Here is a 26,662-nt window from a genome sequence, read left to right as displayed (position 1 = left end):
AATCTGGCCCAGCACCAGAACTGTCAGCCAAGTCTGCACAGGCTGTAAACTATTCAATCCTGGGTGGCATCATTCACAAGAACAAGTAGGTAAATGGTACTCCATAGAAGTTGTATAGTACAAAAAATGCACAGCTGTACACATGGCCTCTGCCTAAGATCCACAGATAGTAATTTTGGCCTGCTCATTCTTTAATATTGTACTTTCTGTTCCCTGGCCCCTGCTAGAATGTAAGCTCCCAGAGGACAGGCATTTTTGTCAACTTTGTTCCCCAATATACACCAAGTATGAAGAACAGTGTCTATTCCAAAGTAGACACTCAATAAATATTTGTTAAATTAATGAGTCAAAGGAAGACCCTGATCTAGAGCAAATAAGAAGATTCAACTAGTGTTTAAATAATGGTAATGATAAAAAAATATTAAAATCATAAAAGGAGCCAAGATAGTGGCCTCAGTGGCATAAGCACTTATTAAGGCTCTTTTGAAAATGGAGCCCTTTGATATTGCCTGACAAAGAAACTATTCAGTTTATAGCTTTGATTATTGACATAAATGGACACACTAAACACCTTCACCCATCCCATGTCTTTATTTTCTGATTCATGAGAATCTCTCATGAGAGTCTAGGGCGTAAATTGAAGAAAGCAATGACCATCAAGGATTCATTGAAAGATCAGGTGAAGATCAACAATACTAGTGGCAATGAGGACACATTAAAATAATGGATTCAAGGGATGCCTGGGTGGCTCAACTGGTTGAGTGTCTGACTATTGATTTCAGCTCAGGTCATGATCTCAGATTTGTGGGATTGAGCCCCACATCAGACTCTGTGCTGAGCGTGGAGCCTATTTGGGATTCTCTCTCCCTGTCTCTTTGTCCCTCTTCCCCACTTGCTTTCTCTCCCTCTCTCTCTAAAATAAAAAAATAAAATAAAATAATGGATTCAAAATGGCCACTTCAGAATTCCAAACTTCATGGGCAAAGAGCCACATGTAAAGAATGGAAGGTGACTATCTTCTGGAAAGCAAAAAAGGTATCTGACCCAAAACTGAATGTAAATATTGAATAATGACAACCAATAGGGTAAGAAAGAAGGTGGTAAAAGAGGCATTCTCCAGGGAAAGCAGAAGTCTTTCTTTTTCAGGTGTCTGAAGTAACATCAATAACACAACATTTGGAGAAAAAAATGCCCAAACTTTTAAAACTGTTTAAGGGTGTTTATCTGAAATGATCCTGAGGTGCACCCAGCAGCAGAATTAAGGTTGCTGTTTCCAAAAGGTCTTGTGCATGATTATTATTCAAACTGGCAACAGTAATTTACTCATAAAGTTTGGTGAACAGAAGATGGGAAGCTTTCTCTCTCCTCCGCTGACTCTTTTCACTATCACACTGTTAGGTGAGGATATTGCATTCATTTTGGCAGTAAGGTGTTGCATAGTGTGAAAACTTGAGTGGTAGAAAACAATACAATTTCTCATGTTATCATGTTGCCAAAAAATGACATTATATTGAATAATATAAAAACCTATGCCATCTTCAAAGCTGCCGTAAATGGTGTATTCAAAAATAAGTAAGGATTCACCCTGAAAAATCCTGACCTTATGCAACATTGTCAACTAATCTACAAAAGACACAAATATAACTGTGTTCACTTCTATTTCAACCTTTTCAGTTCCTATAATATAAATAACAAGTTTCTGAAATTTTCAAAGCCACAAGAAACTGCTCACCTTTTAATATAAGGCCAAGTGCAGGGAGATGAAGACAAATGAAGGAGAAGGGTATGACAGGAAGAAAAAAGTACTATTTATTTATTCACTTATAACCTCAAAAGAGGGGCGCCTGGGTGGCTCAGTCGGTTAAGCGTCCGACTTCAGCCAGGTCACGATATCGCGGTCCGTGAGCTCGAGCCCTGTGTCGGGCTCTGGGCTGATGGCTCAGAGCCTGGAGCCTGTTTCCGATTCTGTGTCTCCCTCTCTCTCTGCCCCTCCCCCGTTCATGCTCTGTCTCTCTCTGTCCCAAAAATAAATAAACGTTGAAAAAAAAAAAAAAAAGAACCTCAAAAGATAAACCCAATATTTTTTCTCCATGTTCATAAAGAAACTTGTTCTTTACAGTCCATTTATTTATTTTTGAGGGAGAGAGAGCAAGAGTGTGAGGGGCAGAGAGAGAGGGAGAGAAAATATGAAGCAGGCTCCACACTGTCAGCACAGAGCCCAATGTGGGGCTCGAACCCACAAACCATGAGATTATGACCTGAGTCAAATCAAGAGTAGTATGCTTAACTGACTGAGCCACTCAAATGCCCTGAAACTTGTTCTTTAGATGATATAAGTTCAAGTATGTCACAAAAAAATGTGTTTTCTATTTAAATAATATTCTCCATTTACTGTAATATCTGATACTTGAAGTGGATGGTCAAACTCTGTGTGCGTGTGTGTGTATTTAAATGTGTTCAAATTAAATCACTTGATTGGCTTTTATTTCCCTGGTCATTTAATCCCTATCTGTGTTATTTTCATGCTATCAGACAATACAGAGGAAACAAAGAAAATTAGGAAGTAATCTGTACATATATAACTTCCACATTCTTCATCACACATTTTGTCCCCATTTACATCAGATTATCTTTCAACATATAAATAAATTTCCTCTCATTTCCCCTAAGTATAAGAGGCACACCATAAGAAGACTACCACTTCTACTTCTATCTGTTTAATCATTGGTCTTATTTCCTTCCTCCTCTACATTCCCCCAACTACTGCCAGAGTGCATGTCTTTATCCTCATCTAACCCAAATGTTACTGGTTAACAGTTTTATTACTGATCAAAAATTCATCCTTAAGAATTCATCCTTAAGAATTATCAACATTGACCTTCTAATAGAATGTGATATATGTGTTTTGTTTACTTTCCATTTCTAAAACCTAGGGAAAGGAATCGTACAATAATAGAATACAAAAGTTACCTAGTTTAAAACTATGGATTGAAACAAAAGATCATGAACTATGATATATATTATCACAATAGTTACCATTTGATAATTCTACTTAGAATCCAGCAGGTTAATGAATGATGTTTAATCTTAACATTGATAAAAAAAAAATAGTAGACAGTAGATAGAAGGTTGCCAGTGGATAGAACTCACTCTGGCAGTTCCTGGGAAAGTTTTCAACCTCTGTGGATCACAAAGAAGAGAATGGTTACATGGTTCCCATGCTCTCTCCTCTTTTAAAAACTCTATTATTCTAATTTTTTTTCTAAGCCTCAGTTGTCTAATTTAAAATCAAGGGAGAAGGAATTTTGGGCCATTTTTGCATCCTTGGAATAAATTCCATTTGATCATAGTGAATGATCCTTTTAATATGTTGTTGAATGTGATTTGCTAATATTTTCTTGAGGACTTTGAAATATACAGCCATAAAAAGGATCTTGGCATTTATGACAACATGGATAGATCTAGAGGGCAGTATGCTAAGTGAAATAAGTCAAACTGAGAAAGATAAATATATCCCATATAATTTCATTAATATGTGGAATCTAAAACAAACAAACAAACAAAAATGAACAAACAAAAAGAAGAATCGACCTAAATAAAGATAACAAACCAATGGTTGCTGGGGGAGGGGTGTGAAAGAGAATGGACAAAATGGGCAAAGGGGAGTGGGCGATACAGGAGATACATTCCAGTTATGGAATGAATAAGTCATAGGAATAAAAGGCACAGCATAGGGAATATAGTCAATGTTATTTTAATACCACTGTCTGGTGAAAGATGGTAGCTACGCTTGTTGTGAGCATTGCATAATGTACAGAGAAGGTATCAATATTTACACACCTGAAACTAATGTGAAATTGTGTCAACTATACTCAAACTAAATTCAAAAAAATATCAGGAGAGAGAGGAAGTTGATTAGTCAGCTTTAGTCCCAACCATCTCTAAAATATTATGGATCTAAAATAGTTTGGAATTTTTTTAAATTACTACTACTATTAATTTTTCCAACCAGACAATTGATATATAGACCCTTAAAAAATCCAATTTCAAATTATTTTCACCCTACAATTTTCATCAAATTGACCATTTTCATAGATATTTTTTCATTTTCTACCCCATTAACACTAGGTACATTGCAAATTCACTGAGCTTTCTCTGCTGCAAAGAATGAGTTTGTGATAAATGCTACTTCAACAATTTTTCTTAATAATCTGCTTCAGTTCCTAGAATCCTAAGATTTCATTATATTAATTATTATATTCATATATTCTTCTGAACAAAATTGGAACTTGAAATTCACAGAACATTTTCAAGATACAGTCAAATCTATACATCAATGTAGAACATTTAATACAATAAAATGAGGTCAATCCAATGTTTCAGTGAATTGTAGGATAATAGGATCATATATGGTACCTCAAAAATTAGACACATTTATGGACAAACTAATTGTTTATTGCTTTAATTCTCCCTGAAATTGTGGCTATATCTCTTTATTCACAGTCATTATTCATAATCCCTCTCTTATATCAAAATGCTTCAAATATTGCATTATAAATATTTATTACAAATTATACATTATAATGATATAGCTCAGTTAAGAACATGTTTTTTAAAGAAAATATTAATGCCCGGGGTGCCTGGTGGTTCAATCACTTAAGCCTCTGACTTTGGCTAAGGTCATGATCTCATGGCTTGTGAGGTTGAGCCCAGCATCAGGCTCTGCATTGGCAGTGGGGAGCCTGCTTGAATCCTGTTTCCTTCTCTCTGCCCCTCCCCTGCTCGTGTGCTCTCTCTCTTTCTCTCTCAAAATAAACATTTAAAAAATGAAAATAGAAATTATTAATGGTTTTATTTTTTTTAATTATGGCATTAAGATGATTTTTTTTTCCATTAATGGCATTGTTATACCAATTACTACTTGGTATGCAATGAAGAGCACACATCAGATTTTCTAAATAAGTTTCAATATATGAGAGACAGATGATGAAGAATTGCCTCAGGATGATTCTGAGGCAATGTATTAATACTCTGAAGTACATCTATCCACCATGGGGTTCCAATTTTGACCTAGAACCTCACTCTGAAATTCAAAATATTCACTAAGTTTCTTGCCACTCATTTCTTCCCCTTAACAGCTAGGTTTGACAATGTCAAGCCCAGAGAAAAAAGGAACTAATTTTCTGTTAAGTTCTGGTTTACATGGTAAAATAGCAGAGGGTATCTGTAAAGAATGCTGAACTCAGAAGTTGGCCAAACTTAAATTACAATCTGACTTCTAACGCTGTGTGATCTTGGGCTAATTAGGTAAACTGTAAGTTTTAGTCTCCCACTCTGAAAGGAGGAATAAAGCAATATATTTTCAAAAGATTGTAGAAAGAATAAAAATGAGATGATGTACATGAATTACTTAATGAAGTACCTGGTACTCAATAGGCAGGTCTGTAAATGACAACTATATGATCACTACATACTTTGTCTTGTTATTTCTTAACAAGTATTTTGTGAGCCTAAAACTTTACAAGTAGGGAAATAAGGCTCAAGAGTTTATGTGATCGTTTTTAAAATGTAAGAAGCAGCATAAAACCACAGTGAGGTCTTGGGGACTTGCTAGAACTCATAGTGCTATTGTCTGCTATATTTCATAGCCATAAACTGGCCATAAACTGGCCAAAGTGTATAAGTTCTAGTTCAATGTGGCAATAAAGGAGGCTCCTGAACTCACCTCCTCCCATGGACACACAAAATCTATAGTTACATGCAGAGCAACTCCATCCAAAAGAAATTGAGAAACATGCTAACTCTTACACATTGGGCAAACAAGAAAATACCTACATCAAAATGGGTCTTGTCACACCTTCAACTACTAAGAGCTACTAAGAGCAAAGAAGGTGACTTGAACAATCAACAATTGGAGAGACAGTCAAGAGTTAAGGGTAAGCTTAGTAACATTCATCTTCTACAAGACTACAAGATATGGTGCTTTATCTAAAGCACAGAAATCCAACAGTCAAGGAAAATAATGAAACTAAAACATATGTTTCAAACAAAAGACCAGATAAAAATCCAGAAATGGAACTTAAGGAAATGGACATAAATTATTTAGCTGATAAAGAGTTCAAAGTAATAGTCATAAAGATGATCACTGAGGTCAGGAGAACAATGCATGAGCAAAGTGATAATTTCAACAAAAATATGGAAAATATAAGAAAGTGCTAAATAGAAACAACAGCTAAAGAATGCAATAATGGAACTGAAAAAAAGCTAGATCAGGCAAATGAGAGGATAAAAGAACTCAAAAACTGGGCAGTGATATTCATCCAAACAAAAGAGTAAAAAGATAAAAGAAAGAAAGAGTGAAGAAAACCTAAGGGACTTATGGGGTATCATTAAAAAAAACACCAATATTCACATTATAAGTGTCCAGAAGGAGAAGAGAGGAAAAAAGGGACAGAAATATTCAAAGAAACAAAACAAATGAGCAAAGGGTGGTGGGGTGGGGGGCGGGAGAGAAGCATACCAAGAACAGACTCTTAACTATAGAGAACAAACTGATGGTCACCAGAGGGGAGGTGGGGTGGGGCATGGATTAAATAGGTGATGGGGATTAAGGAGGGCACTTGTGATAAGCGCTGGATGTTGTATGCAAGTGTCGAATCACTATATTGTACACCTGAAATTAATATTACACTGTACGTTAACTAACTGGAATTTAAATAAAAACTAAAATAAAAAAAAGAAATATTATTCAAAGAAATAATGACTGAAAACTTCCCTAACTTGGGATAAGAAACAAATATCTACATTCAGTAAGCTTAGAAAAATTCCAAATAAAAATAATCCAAAGAGACCCACACCAAGAAACATCATAATTAAATTGTCAAAAGTTTAACAAAGATTGAATCTTAAAAGCAGCAAAAGAAAAATAACTTATTAACAAGGGAACCCTTATAAGACCACCAGCAAACTTTTCAGCAGAAACTCTGCAGGCTAGAAGAGAGGTACATGAAATATTCAAAGTGCTGGAAACAAAAAAAAAAAAAAAAACTACCAAATAAGAATATCCTACCCCAAAGTTGTCCTTCAGAATTGAAGGAGTGTTTTCCATACAAGCAAAAGCTGAAGGAGTTTATCACTACTAAACCAGCCTTATAAGAAATGTGAAAGAGACATCAAGCTAAACAACAACAAAAAATCTGTAACAGGAAAACATATTAAAGCATAAACTTCACTAGTATAGGTAAATATATAATTAAATTCAGAATACTCATATTGTAATGATGATAGGCAAATCACTTAGAAAACCAGTATGGGGGTGCCTGGGTAGTTCAAGCAGTTAAGATCCACTCTTGATTTCCACTCAGGTCATGATTTCACTCACTGTCATGAGATCAAGCCCCAGGTAGGGCAATGTGCTGGGTGTGGAGCCTGCTTGGGATTCTCTCTTTCCTTCTCTCTCTGCCTTTCCCTCTTCTCTCTCTCTCTCAATCTCTCTCTCTCTCTCTCTCTCTCTCAAAATAAATAAATAAATAAATAAATAAACTTAAAAAATTAATAAAACACACACACACACAAGTATAAGCTGCCTATAAGAGAATCGCTTCAGATGTAAGGACACACAGACACAAGTGAAGGGACGAAAAAACATATTACATGTAAATGGAAACCAAAAGAACCTGGTTATACTCACTTCAGATGAAATAAATGATAAGCTAAAAACAGAAATAAGAAGGTCATTATATAAATGATAAAGGGGCCAATCCAACAAGAGGATATAAGATTTATAAATATGTATGCATCCAACAGAGAAGCACTAAAATATATGCAGCAAATATTAACAGATCTGAAATAAGAAACAGACAGCAATACAGTAATAGTAGAGACTTTAACACCTCCCTTTCAACAATGGTTGGATCATCCAGTCAGAAAGTCACTAAGGAAACTTTAGACTTAAATGACACATTAGACCAGTGGACTTGAGACATTTACAAAACATTCTATTCACAAAATGCAGCAGGCTGGGCTGAAGATAATCATGGCCTAGCCACAACAGGAAGACATAGCCAGCCCCCACAGGGAATACCACTGGAGAGCCTAGCTCTGGTGACCAGGGGGCATTATGCTATAAGGAACCACAGGATATCTTCTACACAAAGCCACTACTTTCAAGGCCACAAGAAATAGCTGATCTATATAATAACACAGAAACACGCAGAGAGCTAGACAAAATGAAGATGCAGAGGACTATAACCCAAATGAAAGAAAAGAGCTCCATAAAACAGAAAAGCAATATGCCTGATAAAGAACTCAAATGGTTATAAAGATGCTTGCCAGACTTGAGGAATGAGTGATGAACTCAGAACTTTAACAAAAAGATAGAAAATATAAAAAGGAATGAATCATACCTGAAGAATTCAATAAATGAAATGAAAATTACGCTAGAATACTCTAAAGGAATCAACAGCAGACTAGAGGATGCAAAAAATGGGTCATTGATCTGAAAGACAGGATAATGGAGAGCAACCAGGCTGAATAGCAAAAAGAAAAAAAAAAGAATAAAAAATGAGAATAGGTTAAGGGAACTCAGCAATATCATCAAGTGTAACAACATTTGTTTTATAGGAATCTCAAAGGTAAAGAGAGACAGAGAAGAAGGCAGAAAACTTACATGAAGAAATAATAGCTAAATATTTCCCTAGTCTGGAGAAGGAAGCAGACAACCAGGTCCAGGAAGCACAGAGAGTCCCTAACAAGATGAATCCAAGGAGGTCAATACTAGACACATAATAATTAAAATGTCAAGAAATAATGATAAAGAGAGTATTTTAAAAGCAGCAAGAAAATTGTTATGCACAAGGGAAACCCCATAAGGCTAGTAACTTATTTTTCAGCAAAAACTTTGCAGGCCAGAAGGGAGTGACACAATATATTCAGAGTGCTAAAAACAAACAAACAACAACTCACACAAACACGCACACCTGTGCGCACGTGCACACACACACACACACACACACACACACAACAAAACCAAGACTACTCTACCCAGCAAGCTTATTATTAGAATTAAAGAAGGGATAAAAGAGTTTCCTAGATAAAACTTAAACGAGTTTATCACCACTAAAACAGCCTTACAAGAAATGTTAAAGAGAATTCTTTAAGTGGAAAGAAAACAAAAGACTTTAGCTAGAAGAAAATTATGAAAGGAAAAAGTTTCACAGGCAAATGCAAACATATAGTAAAGGTAGTAGATTAATTACTTATAAAGCCACTATGAGGATGAAAACACAAAAGAAATAAAATTAATCAAATCTACAAAACTTAGTCTAGGGATAAACAAAATAAAAAGGTACGGAATATGACATCATATACATAAAATGTGGAGGAGTAAATATTTAGTGCTTTTAGATAGATTATGTTCAAACTTAAGTGACCATCAACTTAATAGAGAGCACTATACACATAAGGTGTTACATATGAACATAATAATAACCATATATTAAAAACCTATAACACAAGCATAATACTAAAGAAAATTATCAAATCACAAGGGAAGAAAGCAAGAGAAGAAAGGAAGAGAAAATTACAAGACCAACCAGAAAACAATTAATAAAATGGCAATAAGTACATACTTATCAATAATTACTCTAAATGTAAATGGACTAAACACTCTAATCATAAAACACAGGGTGGCTGAATAAATAGAAAACCCAGAACCATCTATATGCTGCCTACAAGAGACTCACTTCAGACCTAAAAATATATAAAAACTAAAAGCGAAGGGATAAGAAAAGATTCCATGCAACTGGAAGTGAGGAGAAAAAAATTCATGGTAGTGGTACTTAATATCAGACAAAATAGACTTTAAAAAAAAACTGTAGCAAGAAACAATAAAAGGGCACTGCATAATGATAAAGGGACCAATCCAACAAAAGGATGTAACATTTGTAAATATCTATGTACCCAACACAGAAGAACCGAAATACATGAAGAAAATATGAATAGACATAAAGGAAGAACTTGATAGTAAACAAATAATAGTAGGAGACTTTAATACCCCATTTACGTGAACGGATAGATCATCCAGAGGAATCAGCAAGGAAACAATGGTTTTGAATGACACAGTAGACTAGATGGACCTAACAGATATATACAGAAACCAAAACAAGAGGATATACATTATTTTCAAATGCACATGAAACATTTTCCAGGATAGATCACATGTCAGGCACAAAACAAGTCTCAGTAAATTTAAAAAGACGGAAATCCTACCAAGTGTATTTTCTAACCTCAACAGTATGAACCAGGTAATCAATTACAAGAAAAAATTGGAAAAAACACTAACATATGAAGGCTAAACAGCATGCCACTAAACAACCAAAAGGTTAATAAAGAAATCAAAAAGGATATAAAAAATGCACGGAGACAAATGAAAAATAAAAACACAATGGTCCAAAATCTTTAGGATGCAGCTAAACCAGTTCCAAGAGAGAAGTTTATAGCAATACAGGTATACCTCAAGAAATAAGAAAAATTTCAAACTCCTAACCTTACACCTAAAGAAAGTAGAAAAAGAAAGAACAAACAAAGACTGAACCTAGTGCAAGGAAGGATATCATAAAGATTATAGTGGAGGGGCGGCTGGGTGGCTCAGTTGGTTAAGCGTCCAACTTCAGCTCAGGTCATGATCTCACGGCTCATGAGTTCAAGCCCCACATCGGGCTCTGTGCTGACAGCTCAGAGCCTAGACCTGCTTCATATTCTGTGTCTCCCTCTCTCTCTGCCCCTCCTCTACTCGCACTCTATCTCAACAATAAATTAAAACATTAAAAAAAATTTTTAAAGTAAAGATTATAGTAGAAATGAATGAAATAGAAACACCCCCCCAAAAAAATACAATAGAAAAGATCAATAAAACCAAGATCTGGCTCTTTGAAAAGATATACCAAATTGATAAACTTTTAGCCAGACATATCAAGAAAAAGAGAGAAAGAACTCAAAGAAATAAAATCAGAAACAGAGGAGAAATAACAATCAAAATAGCAGAAATGCAAAGAATTACAAATGTATTATAAAAAAACCAAAAGCTAACAAATTGGACCTAAACCTAAAAGAAATGGGTAAATGCCTTGAAATATAGTGTTCCAAAGAAATTCAGAAACAAAATTTAAACAGACTGATTAAGATATAATTGAAATAGAAACCAGAAAACACCCAAAAAACAAAATTTTAGAAACAGTTGTCTTCACAGGTGAATTCTACCAACATTTAAAGAATTAATACCTATTCTTGGGGCACCTGGGTGGCTCAGTCGGTTGAGCAACCGACTTCGGCTCAGGTCATGATCTCGCGGTAGATGAGTTCAAGCCCCGCATCGGGCTCTGTGCTGACAGCTCGGAGCCTGGAGCCTGCTTCAGATTCTGTGTCTCCCTCTCTCTCTGCCCCTCCCCTGCTCATGCTCTGTCTCTCTCTGTCTCAAAAATAAATAAAAACATTAAAAAAAGTTTTAAAGAATGAATACCTATTCTCAAACCATTCAAAAAAACCCAAAAAACAAAAAACAAAAATAGAAGAGGAAGGGATATTTCCAAATTCATTATATGAAGTCAGCTTTACCTGACATCAAAAGCAAAGACATCACAAAAAAAGAGAAAACTACAAGCCAATATCTCTGATGACAATAGATGAAAAAAATGCTTACAATATTAGCAAACTTAATTCATTAATACATTAAAAGAATTATTCACCATGATCAAGTGGGATTTATTCCAGTGATGCAAGGTAGTTCAATACTAGCAAATCAATGTGATAATCACATTAACAAGAAGAAAAATAAAAACCATATGATAATCTCAATAGATATAGAAAAATCATTTGATAAAATATAACATCTGCTCATGATAAGAACTCTCAATAAAGTGGGTTTAAAAGAAACATACACCAACATAATTAAGGCCATATACAAAAAACCCACATATAACATCAAACTCAATGGTAAAAAAACTGAAAGCATTTCCTCTAAGATCAGGAGCAAGACAAGGATGTCCATTATCAACACTTTGAATCAACATAGTACCTGACAGCCTAGCTGCAGCAATCAGACAAGAAATAAAAGGCTTCGGATCAGTAAGGAAAAAGTGTCACTGTTTGCACATGGCATATTATCTATAGAAAACCCTAAAGACTCCACCAAAAAAGTGATTAGAGCTAATAAATGAATTCAGTAAAGTTGCAGTATATAAAATTAATATACAAAAATATGTTGTGCTTTTACATACTAATAACAAAGTAGCAGAAAGAGAAACTAAGAAAACAGTCCTATTTACAACTGCACCAAAAAAAGAATAAAAATTGAATAAAAAAATAGAATAAATAATAAAATCCCTAAGAATAAATTTAACCAAGCAGGTGAAAGAACTATATTCTGAAAACTATAAGACACTGATGAAAGAAATGGAAGATGAAACAAATGGAAAGATATGCCATGCTCATGGACTAGAAGAATATCTTTAAAATGTCCACACTACCTAAAGCAATTTACATTCAATGCAATACCTAGCAAAATACCAGTAGCATTTTCTACAGACCTGCAGAAAATACTAAAATTTGTAAGGAACCACAAAAGACTTCAAATAGCAGAAACAATAGAAGAACAAACTGGAGGTATCACAATCCCAGATTTCAAGACACACTACAAAACTGTAGTGTCAGAAGATTATGCTTGCCACACAAAAATAAATACAGAGATCAGCAGAATAGGATTGAGAACCCCAAAACAAACTCAAACATATATAGTCAATCTATGAAAAATGAGGCAAGAATATAACAATGGCGAAAAGACAGTATTTTCAATAAATAGTGCTGTGAAAACTGGATGGCTTCATGCAAAAGAATGAAACTAGACCACTTTCTTATAACATACATAAAATGAACCCAAAATGGATTAAAGACTTAAATGTGAGACGTGAAACCTTAAAACCCCTACAAGAAAAGAGGTGATAATTTCTTTGACTTGGCCTTAGCAACATATTTATGAATATGACTCCTCAGGCAAGGGAAACAAAAACAAAATTTAACTATTGAGACTATCTCAAAATAAAAGATTTGCAAAGAAAACTACAAACAAAACAAAAATATAACCTACTGAATGGGTAAAGATATTTGCAAATTATCCACTAAAGGATTAACGTCCAAAATATATAATGAATTCATACAACTGAACACCAAAAAATAACCTGATTAAAAATGGGCAGAGGGCCTGAATAAACATTTATCCAAAAAAGACATACAAATGACCAATAAATCCATGAATAGATGCTCAACATCACTTATCATCAGAGAAAGGCAAATCAAAATCATGAGACATCATCTCACACCAGTCAGAATGGCTAGTATCAAAAAGATAAATGCAAGTGTTGGCAAGGATATGAAGAAAGGGGAACTCTTGGGCATTATTGGTGGGAATGTAAATTGGTACAGCCAGTGTGGAAAACAGTATGAAGGTTCCTCAAAAAATTAAAAATACAAATGCCATATAATCCAGTAAGTCTGCTACTAAGCATTTATCCAAAAAAAAAGAAAACCAATAATTTGAAAACATATGTACACTGCTTTTATTGCAACATTAATTACAATAGCCAAGATATGGAAGTGATTAAAAAGTGTCCATCAATAGCTGAAGAGATAAAGAAGATGGGATGTGTATATATACATATATGAATACTTGTATATATATAATGAAAAATAATAGAGTATCTTTCATAAATATAATGAGATCTTGCCATCTGCAACAACATGGATGGAGTCAGTGGGTATTATGCTAAGTGAAATCAATCAAAGAGAAAGACAAATAGCATATGATTTTACTTACTTGTGAAATCTAAAAAAAAAATACAAATGAACAAATGAAAATAACAAGTTCTTAAATACAGAGAATAAACCAGTGCTTGCCAGTGGTTGCCAGAGGAGAGGTGTGTGGGGAATGGGTAAAATAGATGGAGGAGATTAAGAGGTACAAACTTCCAGTTATAAAATAAGGAGATAAAAAATACACCAGAGGGAACACAGTCAATAATACTGTAATAATGTTAAATGGTGACGATAGTTATTGTGATGAGCCCTGCATATTGTATACAATTGTCAAATCAATATGTTGTACAACTGAAATTAATATAATGATACATATCAATTATATTTCAGTAATAAATAAACATTTTTTAAAAATTAAGAAGAGAGCAGAATCAAACAAATTAGAAACGAAAGAAGAGACATTACAACAGAGACCACATGAATTCAAAGAATCATAAGAAACTACTATGAACAATTATATACTAAAAAATTGGACAACCTAGAAGAAATGGCTAAATTTTTAGAAACATACAACCTACCAAGATAGAATCATGAAGAAATAGAAAATCTAAATAGACCAGTTACTAGTATGGAGACTGTATCAGTAATCAAAATCTTCCCAACAAACAAAAGTCCAGGACCAAATGATTTAACCTGAAAACTCTATCAAATATTTAAAAATTTTTTTTAAGATTATTGATTTTTGAGAGAGACACAGCATGAGCAGGGGAGGGGCAGAGAGAGAGAGAGAGGGAAACACAGAATCCAAAGCAGGCTCCAGGCTCTGAGCTATAAGCACAGAGCTTGATGTGGGGCTTGAACTCACAGACAGCATGACCTGAGTGGAATTCAGACACCTAACCGACAGAGCCACCCAGGCACCCCTCTATCAAATATTTAAAAAACAAAAACCAGTCCTCTTCAAGCTGTATTTTTAAAGAACAGAAGCAGAGGGAACACTTACAAACTCATTTCATGAGACCAGCATTGCTCTGATACCAAAGTTAGACAAGGACACTACAAGAAAAGAAAATTACAGGCCGATATTACTAATGAACATAGATGCAATTTTTTTTTAATTTTTATTTATTTTTGAGAGAGACAGACAGAGGAAGCAGGGGAGGGGCAGAGAGAGAGGGAAACAAAGAATCTGAAGCAGGCTCCAGGTTCCACGCTGTCAGCACTGAGCCCGATGCTCTAACCCATGAACCGTGAGATCATGACCTGAGTCGAAGTCATATGCTTAGCCGACTGAGCCATCCAGGCACCCATAGATGCAAAATTCATCAACAAAATATTAGGAGGCAGTATTCAACAGCATATTAAAAGGATCACATAAATATGATCAAGTGGGATTTACTCAAAGAATGCAAGAATGGGTCAACACTGACATATGAGCCAATGTGTTACATCACATGAACAAAATGAAACAAGGATCACAGGATCATATCAATAGATGGAGAAAGAAACATTTGATAAAATTCAACACCCATTCATGATAAAAGTTTCAACAAACTGGGTATAGAGGGGATGTATATCAATATAACAAAGGCCAATGATTAAGTCCACAGCAAACATCATACTCAATAGTGAAAAGCTTATAGCTTTTCCTTTAAGATATAGGACGAATATAAGGATCCCATTCTTATTCAGCATAGTACTGGAAATCCTATTCAGAGCAATTAGAAAAAACACACAGACAGAAAATAAAATAAAATAAATAAAACAAATTAAATTAAATAAAATAATAAAAGGCATCTAATTAGGAAACAAGTAAAACTATTTTTAGATTACATGTTATGTATAGAAACCATAAAGAATCCACCAAAAATCAATTCGAATTTTATTTACTAAACAAATTCAGTAAAGTTGCAAGATATAAAATCAATACAGTAAATTTGTTTGTGTTTAAATACACTAATAACAAACTATCAGAAAGAGACTAAAATAAATAAATAATAATAAATAATATAATAAATAAAAATTTTAAATAATCACATTTGCAATTGCACCAAAAATAATAAAATACCTAGGAATAAATTTAACCAAGGAAGTGAAAGGGGTATACACTGAAAACTTCAAGACCTGATGAAAGAAATCAGAGATGACACAAATTAATGGGAAGCTATCTCATGTTATGAATTGGAAGAATATTGTGGAAATGTCCATACCACTCAAAGCCATCTATAAATACAACTAATCTCTATCAAAATTCCAATGGCATTTTGTTTAGAGATATAGAAAAGCAATCCTAAATAACGTATGAAAGCACTTAAGTCCTCAAATAGTAAACGCAATCTTGAGAAAGAACAAAACTGGAGGCATCACACTTCTTATTTTAAACTACTTAACACAACTAAAGTAATCAAAACAATATGGTTTCGGCATAAAAAAGAAATATGTTCAAAGAAACAGAATAGGGAGTCTAGAAGTAAACGTATTAGATATGGCCAGTTAATTTATGACAAACAGCCATAAATATACAATAGGGATAGGACAGTTTCTTCAAGAAATGGCGTCAGAAAAACTGGACAAGCATATGCAAAAAAATTAAACTGGAGCCTTATCTTATACTATACACAAAAGTTCATTCAAAATTGGTCAGAGACTTGAACATTAAACCTCATACCATAACGCTTGTAAATGAAAATGCAGAGACTAAGTTCCTTGACATTGGTCTTGGCAATGCTTACTTCGTTTTGACACCCAAAGTAAAGGCAACAAAAGCAAAAGTGGGACTACATTAAGCTAAAATCTTCTGCATAGAAAAGGAAACCATCTACAAAATGAAAAGGCAACTCACTGAATGGGAGAAAATATTTGCAAATCATATAACTAATAAGAGTTAGTATCTAAAATACACAAAGAATTCATACAATTCAGTTTTTTAAAAAAGTCTGTTTAAAAGATGGGAAGAAAAATTAAATAGACATTTTTCCAAAGAAAACATTCAAATGGGCAACAGGTACAAGAAAAAGCACACAGTCATCAGGGAAATGCAAATCACAACCACAATGAGATATCAACTTGTACCTGTAAGAATTGCCATCACCAAAAAAACAAGAGATAACAAGTGTTGGTGAAGATGAGGAGAAAAGGAAACACTTGTGCACTGTTGTTGGGAATGTAAATTGATGTAATCAGTATGGAAAGCAATACGCAGGTTCCTCAAAAATTAAATAGAACCAACATACGATCCAGCAATCCCAGTTCTGTGTATATATCCAAAATAAATGACAGCAGGATATTTAAGAATTATCTGAATTCCCATGTTTGCAGCATTATTTACAACAAACAAGATATGAAAGCAACCCATGTCCTTCTACAGGTAAATAGTGTACCCTTTAATTATTCTACAATTTTATGTTTAATTATACCTCACAGCTGAGATTAAAAAAATAAATAAATGGGAGGCAGCATAAAAATGACCTGCATTTTCTCAAATAAATCATTACTTCCAAAATCTGAGCAAGAACTATTAAGTGGAACCAGAACACATGACAATACTTGTAAGTAGTACCCTTAGTATCTAAAATTATGCTCAAACTATTATTTGTCTGAGAATGAGAGTGTTTTATCCTAAGCAAAACTAACCAGTAAGCCAAATTTTAGGCTGTCTTCATTTTGAACTGACATATTTTTTCTTTACCCCAAATTAGCTGTACATCCAGCTAACTGCATCAACAAGTGACTAATTGGTAGGTAGCTGTGTGAGCAATTATCCGATTTGCACATGTAAGTGATGCTTATTTCAAATTTACTTCTCATGCCAAGCTTTAGAAATGTGGCTCAGAACTTCAGGAAGACAAACTGATTCAAAGCCATATCACACCTTGTTTGCAATCATAAATGGAGCATAGGTGATTGTGATATGCTATCTGAAGTAATGTAAAGATCTCAAAATATCTTAAGATTGTACTTTCCAGGTATTTAGAAAAAAGGTTATACTATTTTGTTGCATCATCTATACAATAAACACAAGTGGCAGTAATCTATCCATCCTTGAAATTATAGAACCCTGAATAATCATTTCAAGATTTGAAAGAAAGAGGACCCTATATCCTGGCAATATTACTACAATCACATAACAATGATACCTCTCAGCATTTAAATATGGGACAAATAAGAGATTTTTCTTAACTGTCAATATTTTTCAGCAGGGCATTTAATTTCAAATGGTTTCAATGGTGGAATTGAAAAACTGTTTCAACTCTGTGACTCTTTCCCTTTCTCTTACCAATTTACCACTCTCTTCCTCACTGTTACCAGCTCCCACAAAATAAGAAAGGATATACTTTCACAATATACAAAATTACAAATTATTTTCTTTCAAAAATGTGTCCCAGTAGTTTCTTGATATTACAAAAGATTTATTTTTAATTACTACATTTTAAATGTCAGACTTTTAAGTGAAAAATGTTTTTCATATAACAAAATGACCTCAAAATCATTTTAAATTATTCAACAGTTATATATGAGACTCCACATAAATTACTCAACTGGTATATATGAGATTCCAAATAAATTAGAAGATACATGTATAGCACGACTATTTCCCCAGACATATTGTCTTCTTTCATTAAAAAAATTAATAGGTATTTAAAAAATATTTGATATATTTTACTAAAGATTCAGAAGGTATAACTTGAACATATAGACCCAGAGATGTGAAACTTTCTAAAAACTGAAACATGATATTTACCAGCAAAGTGAAACATGGAACAGGGAATTCAAATATAAATTCAAATATAAATTTAAGTCATAAAATTATAATAAATATGATGATTTACACATAACCCAAACAAATGCTCTCAAAATTTGCTTCTAGAATGTTGTAAATAATCCTTAATTTGCTATTTTTCTAATGTAAGACATTAAAATATTTTCATTTCGCATTTATTTTTTTTCCCCTCAAATAGGAGCTTGTTGGCCTCAAGTTACTATGAAAACTTGCTGGTGAGTTATGTTTTCCAACTATCATCAATGTGAATAATGTCAAACAGTTTTAATAAAATAATCCATAAACAGGAGTTTCATGAAATTTTTTAAATCAGAATAAGCAAATTCAATTACCATTGTAAAGCAGATACTACTAACCACCTGAAAATGGATTCTGGCATAGCACCATTCGTGTGGAACAATTGTTTTCTTTAGAAGTAGAAGGGCTTTAAGACAATATGACATGTGAAACTAGGGGTTAGACTGTAGTGTGCACTATTATGTGAAAAAGATTTTGAATCTGACACTGGAAAAGGAAAGTTATATTTAACTAGTCAGTTAGTTAAATTAGTCAGTTGGTTAAGTATCTGACTTCAGCTCAGGTCATGATGTCACTGTTCCCGAATTTGAGCCCTGCGTAGGGCTCCATGCTGACAGCTCAGAGCCTGGAGCCTGTTTCAGATTCTGTGTCTCCCTCTCTCTCTCTGCCCCTCCCCAGCTCATGCTCTGTCTCTTTCTCCCTCTCTCAAAAATAAATAAACATTAAAAAATAAAAATAAAATAAAATAAAATAAAATAAAAGGTACCATGAAAAACCCTTGGATACTGTATTAGCTATTTGGACATCATGAGGAATTAAGCACACGCTAGTTTTGCCCAAAAAAGGTACAATTCCCTTTATCTTTGTCTCTTGTTTACTAGACTTGAACAATCACAAAGAGCAGAAAACGGATACAATTGAATACAATTAAATAAAAGAATGTATAGTTTAACTAACTGTATCATGGGAATTTTTTTAATGTTTATTTATTTTTGAGAGAGAGAAAACAGGAGCAGGGTAGGGGCAGAGAGAGAGGGATGCAGATGATCTAAAGCAGGCTCTGTGCTGACAGCAGACACACCGGTGAGGGGCTTGATCTCACAAACTGCGAGATCATGACCTGAGCCAAAGTTGGACACTTAACCGATTGAGCCACCCAGGCGACCCTGGGAAAATTTCTTCTTGAACAGGATTGAATGTCCATGTTCATAATATTGCCAACCCAAAGTTATAGCCAAAAATCTATTATAAGTGGCTGCGTTATAAAATTTAACCTACATACCTAGAAGGAAGCAACAATGACAGCAAGAGCCTGGCAGAGACCAGCCAGTGCCCATCCACGTGTTAAACACGTAGCTGGGTTCCTAACAAAGCTCTGTAACTTGTTCTCAATGATCTCTTACACACATGCGTAAGGAAATTCTCCACCACAAATAAATATAAAAACAAATCAAGGATCACACTAAATCTGGGGATTCTTTGTATTGCCCACAGTGCCTATCACAGTTCCCCATTGAGTGAATAAATGATTTCTCTGTGTCTGTAAATCCAGCCAAAGTACTCAATATTGGGACCTGAGAAATGTAACATTAGGTTGGAAAGCTCACCTGTCTTTTTCAATTTCACTGCAGAATCACTATCACAACTTCTGGGTGGTGTGGCTTCTTTGCAAACAAGAAGAGAAATGATTGGCAGTGTGGTGCCTTGCACTTGCACAGGCTTCAGCCGACATGGAGATGTAAGGGAAATAGTGGAGAGAGAAGTCCTATGGGTGCTGACTACAGCTCTTCCATTGTTTTCTGCAGCTTTACCCCTCAGAGAAGCAGCCTCCTTGGGTGTAAAAACGGAAGAAAATTATTGCCTGCTCTATCTACTTTACAGGGAATTGGAGGTTTAAATAAGATGCACTTGAAATGTTTTGTAGACAATATAGAATTAGTCAAATAAAAGTTATCATTACTGTATTTTGTAGCATAAGAGAAGAAACATCTTACTAGATCTGGTCTGGCACTATTTCTAAACTTCCAACAGATTCATTGATTGATGATAAAAATTTACTTTAACTGAAAATGAATCTTTAATGAACCTCTAAGCTATCCATGTATATAGTACACACAATTCCTGCTTCTACCTTTTGCATACCCCTCTTTTCCAAGAGCTAACAGGAGACTTCAAGGAAACACAGGCATCTTTACAACTGCATCGTTACCAATTAATAAAGCAACACACCATGTTCAAATTAATCTGGGTGGGAAATGAGAATTCTGTCTCTTAAGAAGCATGGGAAGAATTTACACAAGCAAATAAACTTGCATCTGGATCTTTTATGTAAATTGTGAAAAGAATACATGATCTTTTTTTTCTTGCTGTCTAAAAACAAATACATTTAAAACATCTGAATCATTCCAGATAAACTGACTGAATACAAATTAACAGCATAGCATTGAGTGAAGCCATTATGGAATAATGCAAATAGTAGGTTAATCCCAGCTGCCAAATATACAAATAATTTTGATAGCATAAATGTAGAACAGATTTTGTAGTTAATTCTAAATTTCTTGAGAAACAAATCTTATACTTTCTACTGACAAAAGAAAAAAATATGTGGATGAAACTACTATCATAACTAAATATAATGTTTGCTGGCATTATTTTTACACACACATTTTTCTAAAACCTATTATAAATTACAGACTTAAGAATTTCATAAATAAAGAACACAGTCTGGATATGGCCAAGGAAGAAACAAGCAATTAATCTTACTGTAAAATGTTGCTTTTTTTTTAAACAACATGATGCAGCAGTATGAAAAAAGTATCTGCTTTTTCATGATACAAATGAAAATAATCTGTTAAAACCATCCTTAGACAGACTGAATATTCATCCACGTTACAAGACCTTTAAGCCATTCAACAACAATCTGGAAATACCTCTTAGTCCGCTCAGGCTTCTATAACAAAATACCATAAATTGGTGGCTTATAAACAACAGAAATTTCTCACAGTTCTGGAGGCTAGAAACTCCAAGATCAGGATGCTGGCAGATTCAGTGTCTGGTGAGGACCCATTTTCTGGATCACAGACAGCACCTGTGTCTGTGTTCTCACATGGTTGAAGGGGTGAGCTAGCTATCTACAGTTGGTCTCTTTTATGAGGGCACTCATCCCAACCATAAGGCTCCACCCTCATGACACAGTCACCACCAAAAGTCTCTCATACCATCATGTTGGGGACTAGGATTTCAACATACGAATTTTAGGGGGACATATTCACTCTCTAGCAATCTCCATAGTTTAAACAGGGAATGAATGAGGATGAAGCTGTGTTTCTGGACAGGTTTCCTTTTACAACCAAGCAGCTAATTACAACAAGACAAAAGTCTAGCCCAAAGGCAAGCCTAAGGCAAAACTGGAAAAGAGGATTTTTGTTTTTGTTTTTGTCTAAGTCTGAGGCTCCCCTTTTTCAGGTATTCATCCCTGCCTCCAGGGTGCCCCTGTACATGTACTTCACCCACTCTATCAACAGGCACTCTTGGAATGTTGCTGACGACTTCTTATTCTAAGACTGCAGGTGACATAGGAAGAAAGAGCTAACTGAGCATCTATTATATCCCTGGCTCCAGCTTAGTCTTATATATTATTCCATTAGTTATGCTGAAGATAATTAACGAAGGTGAGAACGTGTTGGTGCAAGGATCCAAACATATGACCTCTGTTGTCTTTCACTAAATCATGCTGCCTCCTTTAAAAGCATAAAATATATTACATCCTGGGAAGGTTTGTGTTTCATCAAGAGAGAGAGAAAAAGTGCTAACATGCAGAACTGAGCACCATGGTTATTTGTCTCTTTTTGAGGACTAAAAGGAGCCAGGACAGGGGCCCTTGCTGGTCTTTGCTGTGATTTATTGAATCTTAAGGCAAGTACTTGGCACCCTCAGTGCCAACCTATAACCTCTGCTTTTGCAGCTGCAAAGAATAATGGGAGTGACTCTTCAGGCTCTTCTGTGCCATTCCCTCCCCTTGCTAATTTTAAAGAAGTTTTGATTTCTGAAAAAAATAAAATAAAATCAGTTACTTGAGTGGCTCCTCCTGCATTTTGCTAAAAATGCATCATCCATTCCTCGATTAATTCCTTCATTGAGTAACATCATGCCCCCAGGTATTCTGCTGGTACTGAGGTTTTCACTCTAAACTGTATGTCTGGCTATCCCCGGACATGTCATCTCTGCTTTCACCCCAGGCCAACCTTGAAGGAAAACCATAGTATCTCTTTTTGTTTCCCCAAAATATCCTTGAGCAGCAAAATCACTGGTGAACAAAAGAGACTGAGTATTTTGTAGAAAAGTCAGAGACAGTGAACATTTCACATGCCATAGACTCCCACTTCCAAAACGCTCCTAAGCCATGTCTATTTTTCAAAATGTGTATGGTTAAGCATCTAACCACAGTACCAGTTTACCATGACCCATCCCCTCAATTATGTCCCAGTCTTGCTCACTGGCTGCTTGAGCCATGGTATCTCTATATTTGGTCTCTGTGTTGCCACCTACCCAAAATATTGCAACTATTTTTTATGCAGAACAAAGTTGCTTTGCCTTTACTTCTCTGGACTCCAGGGCTTACATCAAGTATTGGAACTTCCCTACCTTAGCGAAAGCAGTTGATCATAAAAAACAACAAAAACAACAACAACAAAATACTATTGCCTTCAAAGACTTTAGTGTTTATGAAAAAAAAAAACATATGTACAGAGACAATAATTTTGTGAAAAAATGCTAAAACAGAAATGCACTGGAGTTAGTATAGGGAGACAGAGATGAGAGGGTCTTTCTTGAAGCCTGAGGTGTCAGGAAACAAAAGGAACTGTCAGGAATCTTGAAAAAAGGAGATCGAAGCTTTCCATGTAAGTAGGATTGAGAAGGGGGCTCTACATGGACACAGGCAGGGAGACATGAGAGGTCTGGGCATGTCTGAGTACAAATAGCACACTGTGGCTGTGAGATCAGGAATCAGAGCAAATCGGACATTGCAGTACCAACTTTATTTCAAAATTCACCTACTAAATTCACCTACTCCTCTGCCCTCATACGCCAGTTTCTCCTTCATTGCAAAGAAGTGCTCTATCTTTTCATGACAGAATACAGTGCCAGCTGCATGTATTTGAGCATAAAGGAATAGGATTAATTTAATAGTTTCATCTTAATTCTGCTCTGAGGTTTCTCAATTTAACTAAATAACTTTAATGCTCTTAGGCACCATGCTTTTGACAAACTTTCTTAAAAAGTCATTATAAAAAGAGTGATTTTGCTAAAGAGTATACATAGTAAAAATCATTATTCCAGTAGATGGAGCAGAGGTGACATCAGAATAGCTGAACATTGCCTGGCCCGGAATATATAGAAGTCCAGACACAGCAGAGCCACGAAATGGAAAAAGCACATTTGAGAGCAAAGACTGAACATTACTGAATATGGCTTGGCTAATCACCTAATTTGGACTTAGAAAATTTCATACCCTATTCAAACTGAAGAGGAAAACAACCTTAGGCAAATACCAAAATGAATCCTTAAAGAAACATTTATATTTTAGAACAAAAAAGCTGTAACTCTGATTTGTTTAAAAGTCTCACTGTGGTGCTTTCCAATCATTCTACATAACAGACAAGGCTAAAATTCTTAGGAGGGCCTCTAAATGCATGGCTAATGCGCTTTTCCCCTCCCAGACAATTTGTGAATTGTGTGATTGCCTGATATCGAATTATTAAGAAATAGATCAATAAACACAGCAGGCTGCAAGCTTAAAACCTCTGCCTACATAAAGAAACAATGAACAAAGTTACTCCTTAGAAACTGCAACAGCAGAGAGCTGGACATGCAGATCTACACTCGAGAAGATATTAGCAGGTGGAATCATAGACATCAAAAGAACTGTGGAGAAGCAAACATTTTGATTACAAATTGTAGCTATTGTATATTAGGTAAATGTCTTAAATCTGATGAAATTCTGTAAAGATTCTTGAAGTCAAGGATGAACTATTCAATTTCTGGTTTTAAATTTGTTTTATGTTATTTATTTTTGAGACAGAGAGAGACAGAGCATGAGCAGGAGAGGAGCAGAGAGAGAAGGAGACACAGAATCCGAAGCAGGCTCCAGGCTCTGAGCTGTCAGCACAGAGCCCGATGCAAGACTCGAACTCACGGAATGTGAGATCATGACCTGGGCTGAAGTCGGAGGCTTCACCGATTGAGCCACCCAGCCACCCCTCAATTTGTGGTTTTATAAAGTAATTACTGTAGGGAAATAATTTCCAGTAGTCATTGGGAATAGGAAATATGTCCATTTTCTCTTAAGAATCTACTATGTGCCTTACCCTCTTAAATTCTTCAGCAATTTACAGAACTGGAATATTCAGAGGCAGACATTCCGCATGTTTAGGACACAAGCAGAACAGAAGCAGCTCCAAGTCTTTTATTACAGAACATATTTGGTATTTCACAAAAATGTGTCAACATTATCACTGGGAGAAAAACAACTTTGTTGGATCTTAATTTGACCAGATTTCTAACCTAAGGTAAGAGCTCATTAACCATATACTAAAACAAAATAATAAGTCAATGGTTCAAGGTATGAAATAATTTAAACCTCAACTCTCAAGTTATATAAATTAGGGAAATACCTTTGCCCTTATATATTGTTTCCTTATTTCATATGAAGATGATAAAACCTCTCACAAAAAACGGTAGTGAGGACTAAGTGATATAAACTGATATGAAGCATAAAAAGCATCCTCAGCTGCCATTATTAATGAGAGCATCCTATCTCTTGAGCGAGACAAGAATGGAAAAAAAAAGATTAAAAACGACAGTTATAAGTGTTAATCCCAAAGCAAGTTCTTTTAATGATATTCACATTCTAACCCAACCTACTTGGAAGCACATCTTAATGTTAAGCAAGCAAATCAAAATTTCTAATCCTAAAAAAACAAAACAAAACAAAACAAAAACTGTGTAATTTTGCTAATGTATCCTCATTTCATACTTTGGCAATCTTCATTCACATGGGAATCATGCATATTAAAGGATTTACTTAAGCATATCAAGTAATAATTTCTGAATTAGAAACAACATTTTCATTACACTTTATAAACTCACAAGTTTACTATATGTCTGTATGTTATCTTGATATGCATTTAAAAACATATGTATCACACAAAAAATAATTTTGCAAATATTTCCTATCTCCCATTATAATCACTACCATCTTAAAAACCATTATCTTTTTTACTACTTTGAAAAAGACATAATGATTAGCAGAGGCTTCCATAAGTTAAGTGAAATGTCACTGTTTAGTCAACTCAGGCTGGCATAACAAAATACTATAGACTAGGTGAGTTCAACAACAAGAAGAGATGCCTCATAGTTCTGGAGACTGGAAATGTAAGATCAAGGTACCAGCAAGGTCTGTGTCCGGTTAGGACTCTCACCTTGGGCTGCAGACACCACATTCTTGTTGTGTCCTCACATGGACTTCCCTTTGTACCTGGTACATGGGTGGAAAAGAAGCAAGCTCTCTGGTGTCTCTTCTTATAAGGGCAGTTACACATCATGAGAGTCCCACCATCATGGTCTCATCTAAATCTAATTATCTTCTAAAGGCCCTATCTCTAAATACCATCACATTGGAAACTAAGGCTTCAACTTATGAATTTTGTGGTACACAATTCAATCCATAGCAGTCACTTTTTTTTTGGAACACAGTATGACCAATAGCTAGAAGAGCAGATGTATAAACAACTTTAAGCCTCCTCTGTCTCTCTCTGTCTCTCTCCGTCTCTCTCTGTCCCTCTCTCTCTCTGCCTTTCTCTCTCTCTCTCTCTCTCTGTCTCTCTCTCTCTCTCTCTCTCTCTCTCTCTCACACACACACACACACACACACACACACACACACACACACACCTTTCAATCCTGTCATCCATTCCTTCTTTGTGTCCCTAATGTGAGAGGTTATGTAACTATTCAGTTCCTCAGAGTACTCCTACTTATTATAGAAAGTGTGATCTT

The 26,662-nt window shown here is 35.0% G+C and overlaps 1 protein-coding gene across 4 annotated transcripts in view; it reads right to left on the bottom strand.

Annotated features, from left to right (window-relative positions):
- NAALADL2 (N-acetylated alpha-linked acidic dipeptidase like 2) overlaps positions 1-26,662 on the bottom strand; it is a 1,363,282-nt gene that overhangs the window by 999,704 nt on the left and 336,916 nt on the right. Inside the window, exon 1 of one of the 4 annotated variants that reach the window (XM_086674750.1) lies at positions 20,212-20,434. The exons of the other annotated variants lie outside the window; for them this stretch is intronic. The gene's annotated coding sequence lies outside the window, so the exon portion shown is untranslated. Of the gene's footprint in view, positions 1-20,211; positions 20,435-26,662 lie in introns of those variants that run through there. 4 annotated transcript variants of the gene reach the window in all.

This window comes from Puma concolor, chromosome C2 (assembly GCF_028749965.1).
Source record: "Puma concolor isolate L17-30 chromosome C2, mPumCon1.1.hap2, whole genome shotgun sequence".
NCBI classification, from domain to species: Eukaryota; Metazoa; Chordata; class Mammalia; order Carnivora; family Felidae; genus Puma; species Puma concolor.
This window is presented reverse-complemented; position numbering and strand designations above follow the sequence as displayed.